The following is a 6,640-nucleotide window of genomic DNA, read 5'->3' on the forward strand; positions in this document are numbered from 1 at the left end:
AGAAAAGGGAAAACCAAATTAGAAAATTCTGGCTGATAAAAATTGCATAGTACTGAGAAGGAAATATATCAATAAACTAAATTTTTTTTGACCTAAAACATATGAACACACATCTTTGGGTGTTTTGTCTCAATGTTTTCCCTGATTGGAATTTAGCATCATCCTTTCGACATAAAGCATACTTCCATAGCTGTATCTCAGATTTCTAGACTAAGCACATATTTACCAGAACAGACCTATAAACATATAGAGAAGACATTGATAGTCTGGATATTTGTGACTTTTCTCTTTAGTCTTTTATCATCATAAACCAGTAACTGTTTTTAGCTATAAATCCCCTTTATCAAATCTTTCTATATTACTTAGATTAGATTTTACAGAAATAGCACTCTTTCCTTTTATACTATTATGTAGGTTTTGGCAAATCTGTTTACATATTCAGATTAAATCCAATTTGTAGAAGCAGATTCAGAACTAATGCTCTTGAATTACTATTAGAAATAAGTGATAGTGATGGGAAATTGCCTAATGTTCATTAGATGTAATTGATTTCTGAACATCAAACTTTACAGGTGAAACAAGTGGTATTAGTTTTTCTGTGAAGTAAATTGACAGAGAGTTACTAAAGGTATGCTAGCTAGTGTTTCCAAAGTTCTGAAGTGTAAGGGGGAGAGAAATTGTGAGCACACAGCTGAAAAAAAATCTATAGTTAGTGGATAATTATGAGTTAAATAGTATTGTGCCCCACACATTGGGGTTGTATCAGGGAAGAAAATAAATAGTTTCTCAAGGAATTAGCATTTGCAATAAACAAATATGTATTTTGTTATGAGGATGAATATTGGAAAACAACAGGGTAAGGAAAGAGAAAATAATTGTTAATTAAAGCAAGGTTGTTCATGCGACCTCTGTGATAAGGTGGTCTTTGAGTATAGGCATGCTAAAGCTACTGTGAAATCCCTGAGGGTACCTGAGAAAGACTGCCCCAGGCTAGCCCAAGAGGTACTTAGTATAGACAAAGAAGGGGAACAGTGGGCAGACAGAAGTAAAGGTGTGGAGGAGAAAGAATTTGGAGAAGTGTTTATAAAGGCTGGAAATGAGTGTGAAGAATCTCTGAGCCTCTACAGAAAGGTGGTGTTCATGGTAGGGATTTAAGAGTAGAAACATAATGTGAGGTAGGTCAATACTCACTGTTATGTGGGAGCAGGAACCAGCAACATCTGGACATATGTTTAGACCTGATGTTGCAAGGCCAGGACTTGACACTGCATACTCATTTATTATAGAGGCACCTGCTTCTCCCCCTGAAATTGAACCTGCCTTGGGTTCATGAATGCTAGCTGCTGAATGTATCATCCTACCATTGGCCCCTGGCTTATTATGACCTCGTATGACAGACACCAAGACCCGCTTGCTTGTGTCCACATCCACGGTAACTATAATTCTAAAGTGTCACCTCACGTCTAGCACATTCCCATGGTCTATTAAATCTTCAATTACCTTCCAAAGTTAAGCTTTAAAAAATAACTTTCCTAAATTGCGTTTTATCTCCCTGTTTGAAACCTTTCTCCGGTTGTTCATTATTTTATTTCAATAGAAAGATGAAGTCTTCAGATGGTCCACAAAGCACTTGGTGGTTTTGTTCCTTCTTTTTCACCTACTTCCCAAGACCCTTTTCTTCTTCTTCTTCTGTATGCAACTATTCTTTGATTACCTTTTCTTTTGTTATATTACCTAAGATCTTTTCTGAGTTAAGATCTTTTCTGAATTATCTCGAAATAGCCTACTGTCACTTGTCCTTCTTTCTTATTCTTACTCTTAGAAAGTTAGTATGGTTCTTATCAAACTGCAACAATATCTGGTTCAGATCTGCGTCCATTTATGTTTATTCTACAGCACACATTCTGATCCCTCCAGACTATCCCTCCAAATGGGTTCTTCCTATTCCACTCCCCGAATTGGCTGATTGATGGCATATGCTATTACTCAATAAATATGATCATTAATGAAGTAATCATTATTTTTATTTTTGAATCAGTAGTCTTTATCGATAAAATTTGTTTCCTTTGTGGCCAAGAGAATTCCCAATGATGTTTGGTAGCAGCAGTCTTTTTTTTTTTTCCCTTAAAGGCTCTGGTGTGAGGAATTCAATATAAAATATTGTCCTGAATTCAGTATTAGCATAGGCAGGGTAAAATAATGCAAGGATAAAATTGAGGATCACACACCATATTTTTATCTTCCTCATCAGAACACTAGCGTAGGAAGTGGACAAGCTTCACCCCTTTAGTTTTCTTATTAAATGATATCTACTCATGAACTTATGTACTGTTTTAAATTGTTGACCATTCCTTATTGTTTAAAATTGTCATCTTTCTTATTCTTATTTTTTGATTTATATTATTTGATCTGCTTTATTTCATTGGGTTTGCCATGACAAAACACATATGAATATTACTTTTCTATGTTGTGCATGTGTGTACTATGCCACTGTATCTATACACCTGTGTGTTGCATATACATTTTTCTTCTATAAATACGTTCTGTGATCCTACCAGCTTTTGTGCCCTTCCCATTTTTAGTTATTTATTATAATCACTTATGAATCTCTGAATGCAGAGTGAGTCTCGGAACTGAGGAGGGCAGTGTGATTAATGAATGAAGACTTCTGTATGGTCTAGGATTTTTATTTTTCCTTATATTTATTGTGTAAGCCAAGCTGTAAAGTTGAGAGAGATTTGGAGTGGCTTATGAAATATTCATTGTAATATGTTATGAAGCAAACTATGGAGATATTTGTGGAAGGAGAGAATTTGGTAGCTGGATAAAAGCAGTTTAGTTCTCTGAGAACATAAAAACAAAATAAGAAGAACTAGTTCCCAGGACCATCCTACTGAAGAAAACCAAAATGTAGCCTTCAGTAGCCTTTGGTAGATCTTCACTATTTATATCTTTTTAAAAACTTTTTAAATGATGTGAATTTTAACATGTGATACTCATAGTACTTGAAAGTAGAATTACATTCTGTCACTTCTTAAATACATGATGAATTAATACTAATATAGTTCAATCTCATTCATCTAACAGCCTATTATGGGGTGAATTGTTTAACATCTTATTGTTATTAAACTTCTGTGGTGTTATGTTCTGTTCTTTAATTTTGATTTCCTCCGATGGTAGGTTTGCCTCTACTAGGAATATACTATGCCTTACTTAGTAGTGATCAATCCGTGTATGTTAAATTAATTAAACATTCTTCTGGGATGAATGGATTGAGCGAGCATTTGAAAAGCATTGGAAAATGTCAGACATTCAAACTGAACACTAGCAGGTTCAGTGTCTCACACTGATATATATTTGTCCTTGCCTGGTAGGAAGGGCTATTCAGAAAATGCCACAAGGTCACCCAGTAAGCAATTCAGACAGAGGTAGTAGGGGAATAAAATGACTTAATCATTTAAAGAGGCAGAGTTTGATGATTTTTGTGGTTTCTTTAAGGACAATTTATTTTATGATTTTTTTCTCTGCTAGTAGAAAATGATAAAAAAGAAACATTGCAGTTTCATTTTATTGGTATGCCTCTCATTATTTCAGTAAAAGAGTCAGGGTCAGATCTAAATTTAGAATAATATATGTGAGATTATAACTTATTCCTTAGTAAATTTGTGACCTCTGTGTCACAAAGGGGAAGAAATGTGGAACACAGGCTATTCAAGCCTGAATTAAAGAAGTCCTGTTCATGGACATTGTGGGAAAGGCTGTTCAGTATAGAGTGTAAATTTGTAGATGAGGGCTTGCCATTCATCTTTTTGCTATTTTTCCTCTCATTCATTTTATTTTTTTTATGCCAGAAAAATGCTTTCAAACTTCCACCTGGAAATGAGTCTCTCATATAAATGTTTGAGTAGCAGCTATAAGATAAAATGATCTGTCATCATGGATTCACTGTGTCTTCAGCACATATTAAATAAGATGGGTATCTATATACTTGTAATATTTCATATACTCACAAGTTGCTCTCTTTTTATTGGTTGTTAAAAGTTTCAAACCAATTAATGGCTTTACTATAGCCCTTTTACATGTACTTTTTTTTTAATCCAGTCTCCTTCCCCTTTGCCTTTTCCCTTTCCACAACATGTCATATTTGTCTTTCTTAATCAAGCATATTTGGGACAACATATGATTCTCAGTTTCACCCATTTCTTACAAGTGTCATGATTTAATTTCTTTCTTTACAGTTGAATAAACTTCCGTAGTATGCATATACCACCATTTCATCATCTAATTGTCTGCTGATGAGCTATTAAGATGGCAATGATGAATAGAGAGGCAATAATCATGGACTATTAGCTCTGATGTAGGACTTAGAGCCCTCTGGGTATGGGGACACAAGTGGGAAGAGCAAGCCATTTCTCTTTTCGTGTGATCGTGACACCTTCATTCTGACTTTCAGAGCGACTACACTAGATCACATTCCCACCCGAATTATACAGGATTTGGCTTTTCACAGATTCCCCACAGATACCTGTTTATGCTGGTTTTCTTGATGCTCTCTACTATGAATGTTGTCTGATGAAATCTCAAAGTGGTTTTTATCTATGTTGACTTGATTGCCGATGATATTTCATACTGTTGTAAATGCCATTGGCCATCTGTATTTCTTCTTTAAGCGCACTCTCTTCAGTCTATTAGCCTATTTGTTAGGTTGAAGAATTGCGGTTTGAGGATTCAAATTTTGTGTGTTCCACATAGAGCAGCTGATGACTATCCCCTGTCCTATGTCAGGTGTGTTCTCTGGGGCTTGTTTCCTTTGCTATGCAGAAGCATTTTAGCTTAAGGCAACCCCATTAGTCACTTCTTGAGGTTATCTGCTGTGCTGTTAGAGACCTGTTCAGAAAGTCTTTGCCTGTGTACCTATCTTGAGGTTACTTCCTTCTGCTTCCCCTGTTAACATCTGTGATTCATCTTGATTTGTTTACAGTGTTAGAATGGGTATAACTGCATTATTGTACAGGACAATATCCATTTTCCCAAGCAATTTTTGCGAACAAGATTTTTGCTTTTCTAATGTATTGTTTTAACATTATTGTCAAAATTTAGGAGTTTGTAGATGTGCGGATTAATTTATCAGTCTTCGGTTTTGGTAACTCAACCTCCATTATACACGTGTCTGTTTCTGTGGTGGTAGAACACCATTGTTTTTATTATGGCTCTGTAGTATAGTTTGAGAACAGTTGTTTGAAATATCTTCTTTACTAAGTACCTTTTTGGTATTTCTTTAGTGAGTTGTGTTTATCTCTTACTGCTTTTAGTTGTTCTTTGTCTTGAATTTTTGATGTTGTGATGATGATTTGTTATTGAGATATTCTTCTCTGGTCATGTCTGTTTGGGTTTTGAAGTCCTCTAGAGTTTAGGTGTCAATTTCTTCTATAAACTTAAACTTAGGATATTTTCTATTATAATTTCACTGGGTACTTTGTCTCTGATCTTCACTTTATTGCGGTTTCTTTTTCTACTTAGCAGATTCTTGGGTTTGCATTTTTGAATGAATATCAAAATTCTTGGAAGCTTTGTTCATGCTCATTACTTTTTCTTATAAATAAAGAATATCTTATCTTTTTGAAGCTCTTCTTCTGCTGGGTTCTGTCTGTTGGTGATGCTTCTTAGCTTGCTTAAACTTACCTGAGTCTTTATGTACAGCACTTTTGTTTGTTTTATTTAGAGATCCTTGATTTTCTTGCTGATTTATTTCTGCCACAATTTTGAATTTCACCTCCAAATTTTTGGCTGACTCATTTATTTTGGAATATCCTCACTTAAGGGCTGACTTGACTTCATCACCTTATTAATCCGAGTCTTTTATATGGTCTTTGATTCTCTTTTAAAGTAGGACTCTGAAATGTTTATCTGGTAAGTCAGCTACCTCAGCATCTTTGGTTTCTGTCATTGAGAATTTGGAAACAAGTGGAAAATGTTTTCTTATTTATTTTGAAAAAATTACTTTAAAAAGCTTTGAATATCACACAAAATGTTTTGATCATATTCACCCTAATAATTCTCCCAGGATCCACCTAGCCATATACACTGAACATTTGTGCATTGGAAAGCCCTCCTAGACCAATTGGTACTGCTCAAAATATTCTTGGATGTGTGTTCTTTCATTGGAACACGGTTGAATTACCAGGAGCTACATTTCTAGAGACTATGACCTTCATTATTAAGCACCTATCAAGTTTTCTCATATTCTATGCATGTCTTTGTATGAGTGTGTCATATGCTCTTAATTTACTCATTTCCTAGTCTCTTAATTTTGTGAGTCCTGTTGGTGAGCAGGTTGCCTGCCTTCTTGCTTTCACATTTCTTTCCTCCCTTTGCTCTTTCCTTTTCTGTTCCTCCATTTTTTCATGTGTTATATGATGTATCAAACCATTGATTATTTATCTGCAGTCTCTTTTTATATTACAATTTTGAAGTTACTAGAAAAAAGACAATTATTTACTGGCTTCTGGGATGCCCTTGTATCCTTCCTAGGAATCTCTGATGATTACCAATTAACAGGGTGGCAGACGTTGCCTAGGAGTTTCAGGATATATCCTAAACATATTATCCCAGAAGATTCCAAACCTGGTCTTGTTTGTCT

This window comes from Arvicanthis niloticus, chromosome 22, assembly GCF_011762505.2.
Source record: "Arvicanthis niloticus isolate mArvNil1 chromosome 22, mArvNil1.pat.X, whole genome shotgun sequence".
Classification (NCBI taxonomy): Eukaryota; Metazoa; Chordata; class Mammalia; order Rodentia; family Muridae; genus Arvicanthis; species Arvicanthis niloticus.